The sequence below is a fragment of the Physeter macrocephalus genome, chromosome 2, assembly GCF_002837175.3.
Source record: "Physeter macrocephalus isolate SW-GA chromosome 2, ASM283717v5, whole genome shotgun sequence".
Lineage (NCBI taxonomy): Eukaryota > Metazoa > Chordata > Mammalia > Artiodactyla > Physeteridae > Physeter > Physeter macrocephalus.
Window position 1 is genome coordinate 76,913,991 of NC_041215.1, and position 12,130 is coordinate 76,926,120.

At 39.6% G+C, this 12,130-nt stretch overlaps 1 protein-coding gene across 5 annotated transcripts in view; it reads right to left on the reverse strand.

Moving 5' to 3' along the window:
• METTL8 (methyltransferase 8, tRNA N3-cytidine) overlaps positions 1 to 12,130 on the reverse strand; it is a 93,434-nt gene that overhangs the window by 58,725 nt on the left and 22,579 nt on the right. For 4 of the 5 annotated variants that reach the window (XR_003676867.1, XM_007110500.4, XM_007110504.3 and 1 more), the window contains exons 2-3: positions 4,487 to 4,545; positions 690 to 832 (exon numbers count right to left, since the gene is read on the reverse strand). The exons of the other annotated variant lie outside the window; for it this stretch is intronic. The gene's annotated coding sequence lies outside the window, so the exon portion shown is untranslated. The remainder of the gene's footprint in view (positions 1 to 689; positions 833 to 4,486; positions 4,546 to 12,130) is intronic. 5 annotated transcript variants of the gene reach the window in all.

A 12,130-nucleotide genomic window follows, 5' to 3' on the forward strand; every position in this document is an offset into this window, starting at 1 on the left:
TGCATTTCTCTAATGATTAGTGATGTTGAGCATCCTTTCATGTGTTTGTTGGCAATCTGTATATCTTCTTTGGAGAAATGTCTATTTAGGTCTTTGGCATACCCTAATTTGAATACAAGTTTAACTAAGATATTATTTGCATAATGGAATTGTACGGATAAGTAGTACTTTTATTTGAAATAACACAAAGAAGCATAGCTAAAAATATTCCATTCACCCAAAAGAAGGCAGGAAAGGAAGAAGAAACTAAAGATCAGATGGAACAATTAGAAAACAAATACCAAGATGACATATTTAAATCCAACCACATCAGTAATTACATTAAGTATAAATGGATTCCAGTTAAAAGACACAGGTTGTTAATTTGTATGAAAAAGCAATACTCAACCATATACACGTCTCCCCCACTATGCAAAAGTGGAGGATTCCTGTGAAACCTTTTGTAAGCCAAAATGGCGTAAAGCAAAAAAGCAATTACGTTAGGACATATCTTGTTAATAGATGCACAAAATAAATCAAGATAAAGCACAGATGCTCAGAGCTATGGCGGCTTAATGCTGTGATGCTGAGTGTAGTTCCCAGTTCCCAGGGAAGGAGCTTGGAGGTGCCGCTCTTGATGCTCAGGGTTTGCAATGCCTCTATAACAGCTCACTGCAAAACAAACACTGAAAGCTATTTTCGGTTTTCACCTGTTTTCGTAAAAGTGAAAATCCTCTTCAGATTTCTTTCATTTAGCGACAACAGGTACCAATGTAGGTTTTTCATCAAAGTGAAGGAGGTAAAGCAAACTTTCAAAAAACAGGGCATACCTGTATTGTCTGTAAGAGAAGCACTTTAAAGATACAAATAGATTACAATTAGAAAAGAGATGGGACCTGGTAGCCGGTGTTAAACATAAACTGTGCAATGATGACTGGGATGGTAAAAGAGCAGGACAAATATTTGAGCAGGAGAGCAGTCCTTTCTTGATTCATTCTGGTGAGCAGGGGTTGCTGCTGACATTTCTTCTGATCTGAGGTGGTGGGATCTAGGTCTTTCCAGATCCTTCCAGTTCACCTCCAGTGTTTTAATTGCTCTGGAGATACAAGGGAGCAATAAACTTGGGAAGCTGCCCTTTACACCTGCTGGCATTTGAGGGTATAGGAGTTAAAGGGTTAGGAATCAGAAATTACACTTATTTAATGAAGCAACTTAGTAGCTCCACTTTTTTGTCTTTCATAATTCACATATTCAGTTGTGAAATCTGACATACATACAGACAAGTGCATAAAACATGGATGTTTAATTAACAGTCATAAAAGAAGCAGCCCTTCAGCATACTTGTGCTCAGCAGCCCCTGCTCCCACCTCAGACAAAAGCCCCTACCCCACCTGGTGCTCATTTCCTTCCTTGTGTGTCCCCAGTTTTGCCATCTACTGATGCATTCCTAAACAACACTGTTTAATTTTGCCTATTTTTGAACCTTATATAAATGGCGACCCTACTTTATATCTTCTGGGTCTTCTTGGGCTCTGTAGTACATTGAAAAAAAAGAAAAAAAAAAGAGATACCATGCAAACACTGCATGAAAAAAACTAGTGGAGGTATAATAATAGACAAAATAGACTTTTAAAAAGACTATTACATTTAATAATGATGAGCCAATTCATCAAGACATAAAAATCCTAAATGTACATATACCTAATACCAGAGCTTCAAAATACATGAAGCAAAAATAAAAGTTTTTAAAAGGAAAAATTAAGAAATTCACGGCAATACTTGGAGATTTTAATAGCCCTCTCTCAGTAATAAACAGAACAACACTCAGAAATGAACTATCAAAAAATCAATAAGGACACAGAAGTTTTGAACATTATCAACTTGTGAATGACATTTATAGAAAGAGCAATATACCTAATAACAGCAGAATACACATTTTTTCAAGTGATCATGAACCATCTGCCAAGGCAGACCACATATACTGAGCTATAAGACAAGTCTTAATAAATTCCAAAGTATTCAAATCATACAGAGTATGTTTTCTGACCACAATAGCAATATTAAATGTTAATATTTTTGATGAATTGACTCATTAATAAATACCCCTCCTTATTTCTAGTAATAGTCATTTTCTTGAAGTCTGCTTTGTCTAATATTAATATAACCTCACCAGCTGTCTTATGCAGTGTTGTGTATATCTTTTAAAAAACATATTTCTGTGTTTACATTTTAAAGAAGGAGCATATTGCTTATTCTTGCTTTTTTATCCAAACATAAAATAATAATAAGATATCTAGAAAAATTCCCAAATATTTTGAAATTAAGCAATGTACTTCTAAATAACCTATGGGTCTAAGATTTACATGAGTTAGTAAATCTTAAGGTAAATTAGAAAATATGTTGAACTGAATAATAATCAAATCTTAAAATATCAAATTTTATGGGATGTAGCTAAAGCAATGTTTAGAAAAAATTTATAGTTTTAAATGCTTCTATTAGAAAGGAAAAAGATCTCAAATCAATGATCTCAGCTTCAATCTCAAGTAACTAGAAAAATAGTAAGCTTGCTGCAAAGTAAGTAGAAAGAAGGAAATAATAAAAAATAAAAGCATAAATCAATGAAATAGAAAATGGACAAAACAGGGAAGATCAAGGTCAAAAGTCTGTTCTTTGAAAATATTAATAAAACTGATAAACCTCTGACAAGACTGATACCAAACATTTGTGTTTCAGAAAGTACAAATTTCTAATAATAGGAATGAAAGGGGAGACATCACCATAGACCCTACAGACCTTGTAAATGCTAATAGGGAGCTATTATGAACAATTTTATTCCATTTATTAGATGGGATAAATGCCTTAAAAATACAGTTTACCAATAATAACTTACTAAAACAGCACAAGAAAAAATCTAAAGAGCTCTAAATTTATTAAGTAAATAAAATTTATAATTAAAAGCAAACAAACATCACATCCATTAGGATGGGTATAATTAAACAAAAAAAAAGAAAATAACAAGTGTTGGTAAGGATATGGAGAAATTGGAGTCTTTGTGCATTGCTGGTGGGAATGTAAAATGGTACAGCTTCTGTGAAAAATAGTATGGCAATTCCTCAAAATATTAAGCATGGAATTACCATACAATCTAGCAATTTTACTTCTGGATATATACCCAAACGAAGTGAAAGTGGGGGCTCAAAGAGATATTTGCACACCATGTTTATAGCAGCATTATTCACAATATACAAAAGGTGGAAACAATCCAAACGTCCCTCAAGGATGAATGGGTAAACAAAATGTGATATACACATAAAACAGAAAATTATTCAGACTTTAAAAATAGGGGAATTTCGGGCTTCCCTGGTGGCGCAGTGGTTGAGAGTCCGCCTTCCGATGCAGGGGACACGGGTTCGTGCCCCGGTCCGGGAAGATCCCACATGCCGCGGAGCGGCTGGGCCCGTGAGCCATGGCCACTGAGCCTGCGCGTCCAGAGCCTGTGCCCCGCAAAGGGAGAGGCCACAACAGTGAGAGGCCCGCGTACCGCAAAAAAAAAAAAAAAAAAAAAAAAAAAAGGAATTTGGAGCATGCTATAACATGGATAAGCCTTGAAGGCATTATGCCAAGTGAAATAAGCCAATTGCAAAAAGACAAATGTTATATCATTCCTCTTAAATCAAGTTCCTAGAGTGATCAATAAAGTTCACAGAGACAGAAAGTAGAATGGTGTTTTCAGGGGCTGGGGAGAGGAGAAAAAGGGGAGTTAAGTGCTTAATGGGTATGGAGCTTTAGTTGGGAGAAGATGAAAAAGTTCTGGAGATGGCTGGTTGTGATGTTTGCACAACAATGTGAATAAACTTAATGCCACTGAACTCTACACCTAAAAACGGTTAAAATGGTAAATTTTATGTATATTTTGCCATAATAAAAAAACAAACCAAAAAACCTTCCTACAAAGAAAACTGGAGGCCCTGATGACTTCACTAGTGACTATCAAATGTTTAAGGAAGAAATAACACCAATCTTGCACAGACTCTTTCAGAAAATAGGGGAGAGAACACGTCTCAATTTGTTTTATGAGGCCAGCATAACGTGGAAAAGTAGTACAATTGTATGAAATAAAGGTCTGAATATTGGCCACATTATTACAATGCAGTTTTCCCACAGACTTAGGGCTTCTCATTATAGTTCCTAGTTATCAGGTGTTTGTCAGGAATAAAACTTGCAGATATCCAAAAGAGAGAAGCCTGGTAAGAGTTTTCTAGGCATGTCTTGGTGTGCTTTAATTGCTAAGGCAGTTTGAGTTACAACAGTCCAGAGCAGAGAAATACGAAGGCAACAAGAATCTCCACAAATCCTTGTTAGGTGTTTGAGTTTTAATTTACTGTTGGAAGCACCTTAAAAGGTTTGTGGTCCTGATGCTTCACTTAACTTAGCTCAAACTGATTCTGCCATATCAAATTCTAGTCCATATAATCAAGTATAATCAAGTGGTATTTCTTTTACTTACTTTGCCTATAGGTTCTCACTTTCAGCTCACCATCCTACGGTGGTTCTTCCTCTCAAGTCCTAATGAAATGAAACAGAATGAAGAAGGAACATGGCTTTAGGGCCATGGCCCTCTGAGATCTCAACACCAAGACTCAGTCATGAATAGTCGGTTGGCTAAAGCAATCACTAAGGAACAGATCCAGAAAGGAATTGAAGCTCATATGGGTATCAGAGTGAGAAAATTTCATTATCAATAGCATTTATTATGCTATAACTACATTGGTATGCTATGAAGAGCTGACAGACTTCCTGCCAGCTCTCAGATGTAGGTAAGTGTGCGCCCATTTCAGAATACAAGGAAACAAACAAATGTATAAAATGACTTGGGATCCACATATATCGTATGACAAGCCAAGGAGAAGGTGGTTTTAATACTCACAAGTTTTCTGAGCTTACCACTAACACCACATTATGCTTGCAGCAAAAGCAGCAGCCTTGGTGTAGAAGGATGACTTGTAGGGAAGAGATCTCTGCCCTACCTCCAAATTTTGGCTAAATGCTTTGCTTTCCACTAAAATGTGGCCCTTTTCACAATGACTCACAGCCCTTACCATACTAACAAACTATATCATATTCTTCTGGAATAGGTAAGGTGGATATAGTATATTTCATGTTTTAAGTAACTGCAAATGTTATTTTTGTAATTGTTTTAAGTACTTCTTAAAATAAAAGGGATGATTTTAGTAAAAGGAAATACTGCATGCTATACACTGCAATTTGAAAGAATCTTTGAGGAAGTAAATCACCAATCCCAATTTATTTTTCATATAAATATTAATTTTAAAAAAGTTAAGTATTTACCATGTTTGAGGCCCTGTTCTAAGCAGTTTACATGTATTATCTTATTTAACCTCTATTTCCCTATCAAGGGGTCCTATTTTTATACCCATATTACATAGGAAAACCTCACACAGAATGAAGTAAAGTAACATGCTTCAACTTGACCCCAGGCAGTTGAACGGGAGAGCCTATGCTCTACTTTTTTTTTTTTTTTTTTTTTTGGGGTACGGGGCCCTCTCTGTTGGCCCTGTCTACCTCCCTAGCTTCACCTTAAAGGCACTGCCCGTTTTACTCACTCTAATGTACCCATCTGGCCCTCTTTAAGTTACTCTAATGCTTCCAGCTCTTTCCTACACTGATGGCTTCGCAAGCTGCTCTTTCTTCCTCAAGTAACATCTTTCAAGATTCACCATAAATGACATTTTCTTAGGGAAGCCCTCCTTAACCACCCCTGCATCCACCAATGCATCAAGAGAAGGTCCTCTTTGACACTCCCAAAGCACCTTTTTCTTGCCTTCATAACACACCCATTCTTTTGGGGTTTTTTTTTTTTTTTTTTTTTTTTGTGGTACGCGGGCCTCTCACTGTTGTGGCCTCTCCCATTGCGGAGCACAGGCTCCAAATGCGCAGGCTCTGGATGTGCAGGCTCAGCAGCCATGGCTCATGGGCCTAGCCACTCCGCAGCATGTGGGATCTTCCCGGACTGGGGCATGAACCCGTGTCCCCTGCATCGGCAGGCGGACTCTCAACCGCTGCGCCACCAGGGAAGCCCTCTACCTTTTTTTTTAAACATCTTTGTTATGCACATATATACAATTTGCGCCCTACCTTTGTACACCACACATACAAGAAGGATCACAGTATTGACTCCCCAGTCTTTACTGGGGTTGCTAATTTGTTGCATTTGATTTAAGGAAGCCCAGAATTTCTTCCCTCCCTTCATCTTTCTCAATTCTGTTTTTTCTCTTGGGCCTTAATCAAATAGCAAGCAATGCCACTGGGAGACACCAGTCCCCAGATGTAGGGCAGCACAGTCATTCTCTTTTTCAGTACTCAAATCTCAAGATACAGGCAAAGTGCTCTTGCATAACCTAAATAACATAACATTTTAACACCCTGTTCTTTTCACTGGTCTTTTACTTTTACTCAGTTGAGGAGTGGAGGCAAAGAAGGACTTCTTTCCCTTACTATTTAAGCTTGAGCCTAAGATTGCTTCCTCACATCTCAGTACTATTGGAAGGGCACCAAAGAACTAGAGCAAATAGTACTGTGTTGCGTCAATCTGTAATGATTATCCTTGGAGCACTTCGCTAGCTCTGAGCTGCCTCCCTAAGAATGATTCCCAGTTGTCTCAGCTCACTGAAATCTCAGAGAAAGAAGCTGCCGTTAATCATACACTAAATGCCTGCCCTTTGTTTAAAAGTTAACTTCCCTTGGATGTTTCCTGGATTCTGAGCATCCTTTAAATGAGTAAATTAGTGAGACATTCATGTTTTTACCTTTGTAACTGTTTAGCTTTCCTTCTCTGGCTGGGAAGCTGGTACAAAGGTTTCATTCAGAGGAACAAACAACATCTAGATAAAGCTGCACTAACATTACTTGAGAGGCTACCATTAATGACAGCAAATTAAAGTGCTATTGTTGTACTGTTTTGGATAGTGAAAGGGACAGGTAAGAAACACTTAAGTATCAACTACAGGCGTGAAAACTGAAGCTTCAATTAACTCTGTCAATTTCAGAGAACTCTGAGGGTGACCATCTGTGAGGCAAAGAGCTCAGGCAACTCGTACATCTTGTTTTAATCTTTCTTTGGATGATTATAATTTCAGAGAATAAATAATGTTATTAGCAGGAACAGAACAACAACAATAATTACAGTAAATATTTGCAGAGCACTTTGATCACACTATGACGTCAGTAACTGCAGCTTCAAAATGGGAATCTCATGCTGTGTTTGCTCTTTAAGACCACACTTAAAAGGTGTCATCATGCACTCACACACACAAGAGGTTACTGGGAATCACACGTTATATGAAGGATTTCATGTAAACCCATCTCAAAGCTGCCTTAAACCTGAATATCTGAAGGGTATTCTATTCTAATTGCTCTGGAAGTTGTCTGCAAAAACATGCTGGACCAGAATGAAATCTGTTTTAACTCATTCACCTGCCATTTCACATTTGTGTGCACTACAGTAACTTCTGGAAGCAGTAATCAGATTTGGTGGGCTGAGAAAAGGTATTAAGTTACATGCATACTTTATGTGTTACCAGTCCTTACAAATTCTAGTAAAAAACTCACATGAATGAAGTTAATGGAGTTCTACACTTAATGAGACTTCTGCTTTCTGATTCATTGCAAATGGCTCTAACCCTAGGTACCATAGATGGCAGGAGATGCTTGCACCTGTATGCAGGATTTACCCAGTCATGTTTGGACTAATGTATCAATAAGGCTGTCCTGGCACAAAATGGAATATTATAAAGAATTCAACTCATAAGTGAATGTTATATATAAAAATCTTGGGGGGGCTTCCCTGGTGGCGCAGTGGTTAAGAATCCGCCTGCCAATGCAGGGGACACAGGTTCGGGCCCTGGTCTGGGAAGATCCCACATGCCGTGGAGCAACTAAGCCCATGCGCCACAACTACTGAGCCTGCACTCTAGAGCCCGTGTGCCACAACTACTGAAGCCCATGTGTGCCTAGAGCCCGTGCTCCGCAACAAGAGAAGCTACTGCAATGAGAAGCCTGCGCACCTCAACGAAGAGTAGCCCCCACTCGCCACAACTAGAGAAAGCCCACGCGCAGCAACGAAGACCCAACACAGCCAAAAATAAATAAAATAAATAAAATTTAAAAAAATCTTTAAAAAATAAAAACAAAAAAAAACCCTTGGGGACTTCCCTGGTGGCACAGTGGTTAAGAATATGCCTGCCTATGCAGGGGACACGGGTTCGATCCCTGGTCCAGGAAGATCCCACACGCCACGGAGCAAGTAAGCCCGTGCGCCACAACTACTGAGCCTGCGCTCTAGAGCCCGCATGCCATAGATACTGAAGCCTGTGTGCCTAGAGCCCGTGCTCCACAACAAGAAAAGCCACTGCAATGAGAAGCCCACACACTGCAATGAAGAGTAGCCCCTGCTCTCTGCAACTAGAGAAAGCCCGTGAGCAGCAACGAAGACCCAACACAGCCATAAACAAACAAACAAACAAACAAACAAATAAATAAATGGAATCTGCCTGCCAATGCAGGGGACACGGGTTTGAGCCCTGGTCCGGGAAGATCCCACAAGCCGTGGAGCAACTAAGCCTGTGCACCACAACTACTGAGCCTGTGCTCTAGAGCCTGTGAGCCACAACTACTGAGCCCACATGCCACAACTACTGGAGCCTGCGCACCTAGAGCCTGTGCTCTGCAAAAAGAGAAGCCACCGCAATGAGAAGTCCATGCACCACAATGAAGAGTAGCCTCCGCTCGTCACAACTAGAGAAAGCCCACACGCAGCAACAAAGAGCCAATGCAGCCAAAAATAAAAATAATTTTTAAAAAAAAACTCGAAATATAACATTAATGAATAAAAGCATCCAAATGAATGTATTTCCATAATTTCAAAAGAATGTGGGATTTAGGTAGGCAGAAATTATGGAACTGTGTAAATTCTATTTTAAAGAACTACAATTAGTTATAACTTGCAAAAAATCAAGGCAAACTGCACCATGGTCTATCAGGTAAAATTTTGACTGTTACATCACAGGAGGTATGACACAGAAAAGGCGCCAGAGAATGGAAAATAAAATTCACAAGAATGATACAATTTCCACATGAAAACAGACAAGTTGAAAGTTTCCAGGGAGCAATACAGAATGCTAGGAATATAGAGTGGGTGGTCAGAGTATGTTAGATTCCTCATTAGGTACACTTGTGCTTTCTACCAATAACAGATGTTGCTTCCACTGGGATCAAGCCTTTTCTCCTCTTGTCTTAAAGAGTCTTCTTGGCCTGGTCTTCTGTCTACCTTCAGGCCTTTTATCCAATAGGAAACAGACTCCTGACCTCCTTGTGGCCTTGTGATTACTTGGACCTTAATTCCAACATCTTGGTCTTATTGAAAAGATTAGCCTTCCTAAAAATACACCTTCCCATCTTCTCTTGCAGTTGGAGGAGCCATGTGACCATGTTCTAGATGACAGAAGTCTGTTAAAGGGCAAAAGTCTTTGCCTCCATACAGAAGGCAAAGGGGCTGGAGGATGGCTTGCTGACACCCTCACTCTGCCTCTTTCCTGAATAAAGGAAAGTGATGCTGTGTACAGGGGAGGGAAAGGGCCTGGTTCTTGACAGTATCATTGAACAGGTAAACCAATGATAGTTACCACTTTCCTCTGGATTTCCTGCTAGATGAGAAAAATAAATCCTTATATATTTTAGCCACTATTAGGTTTTCTGTAATTTTCACCCAAGAGGATTCTAACATAACATCCATTACTATTGAGTCCTAGGAATCCAGGGACAAATCTATTTGGTTCCTGTCCTTAAGAACCTTATCACCAGGGCTTCCCTGGTGAGACAGTGGTTAAGAATCTGCCTGCCAATGCAGGGGACACCCGTTCAAGCGCTGGTCCACGAAGATCCCACATACTGCGGAGCAACTAAGCCTGTGAGCCACAACTACTGAGCCTGCGCTCTAGAGCCTGCGAGCCACAACTACTGAGCCCATGTGCCACAACTACTGAAGCCTGCGCGCCTAGAGCCCGTGCTCTGCAGTAAGAGAAGCCACCGCAACGAGAAGCCCGCGCACTGCAACAAAGAGTAGCCCCCGCTCACCGCAACTAGAGAAAGCCCACAGACAGCAACAAAGACCCAATGCAGCCAGAAATAAATAAAAAAAAAAAAAAAAAAAAAAAGAACCTTACCACCAAGTGAAGAAGAATGAGATGCAAACAGAGTCCTGATAAATGTGTAATAGAGGTGGGCATAAAGTGCTATTGAAGTACAGAGGCGGGCTTCCCTGGTGGCGCAGTGGTTGAGAATCCGCCTGCCGATGCAGGGGACACGGGTTCGTGCCCTGGTGCGGGAGGATCCTGCATGCCACGGAGCGGCTGGGCCCATGAGCCATGGCCGCTGAGCCTGCATGTCCGGAGCCTATGCTCCGCAATGGGAGAGGCCACAACAGTGAGAGGCCTGCGTACCACAAAAAAAAAAAAGTACAGAGGCATTAGTGATTAAATCTCTTGGTTGTGGCTAAGGAAAGCTTCCTGGTGAAGGCAACATCTGTGCTGGGTCTAGAAGAGTGAGTGGCAATATTCCAAGGAGATAAGGGTAAAAGCCAGGGCACCCCAGACAGAGGGACTAGCACAAATAAAGACAAAGAAGTGTGAAAACATATGGTATATTCAGGAAAGCAAAAGTAATTTGAAGAAAGATGCTAAGTAACTTTGGAAATGAGTAGAGTCTGTAAGACTAAGGTCAGTAAGAACTGTAATAAGCACTGTGCTTTAGTTGATAAAGGGTTAACAATTCTGAAGTCACTATACAAATACACTGGAATTGAACAATTAAGAAGCAGATGGTGGGAATCAGGTTTCTCACCAGGAGTGGAAGGTTATAGATAAGTGAGGGGAGAAGGCTAGAATAATTCTTATGGTAATGAATTAGAATTGGAGTCATCAGTGTGAACTCATATTTAGCTTAATATAAATACAGATGTTACATACAGAACTAATTATAGATGTGTGTATATACATGGGTTAGCATACACACATATATTTCCTTATTCTGTTAGTTGAGAGGCAAACATACCCCTGTAGCATCAAGCACACCAGGGACCATCTTGGTTTCTAATACCATTCTCTAATAAAAGGAATCAGGGCTCCTTGGAAAAATAGCTGATGCTAGGATTGGGGCAGGGGATATATAAAATGAGCCTGTAGCATGAGGCCAGAAAGTAAGGAACTGCTCCAACGAAAACAAAAAAACAACCCACAATGATAAGGATATGTCAAAGGGACACATAAGCCAACTGAAAGCACTTCCAATGGGCAAAGCTGAAATACTGATACTCTGAACCACAAAATAATTTCGGCTTATAACCCAAAATATAAAATAAATATCCATGTGTTCATATTGATAGAAATGGTTGATTGAATAAATAAATAAATAAATGGGGGAGAAGGGACAAATCTCTCATGCAGAAGACTTCCAAATATTTATGTAGACACTCCACCCTCAAGGAGGTGGAACATAACTCCTCATTCCTTAAATGTGGGCTGCGCATAGTTACTTCCTTCTAAACAGTACAGTATGGGATGTGGGGGAGTGACTCTGCAGTGGAGAAACTTGACAAACACTACCTCAGTCAGGTGATCAAGGTTAACATCAACAATGATAAGTCAGGTTGATAGTATATATTCTTTATATGATATGATGAGAATGGCACTTTGCCTCTGCATTCTTCTTCCTCCCCCAAACCCATAACTCCAGTCTAATCATGAGAAGAACATCAGACAAATCCCAACTGAGAAACATTCTTCAAAATACCTGACCAGTATTCCCCCAAACTGTCAAGGTCATCGAAAACAAGTTAAATCCAAGAAACTGTCAGAGCCAAGACGAGCCTAAAGAGACACGACAACTAAATGTAGTGTATCTTGGATGGGATCCTGTAACAGAAAAAGGATATTAGGTGAAAAAAAATTTTTTTAATCTGAATAAACTATGGACTTTAGTTAACAATAACATATCAATATTGGTTCAATAATTGTGACAAATATAGATACTAATGTAAGATGTTAATAATAGGGGAATCTGGTATGGAGTATATGGT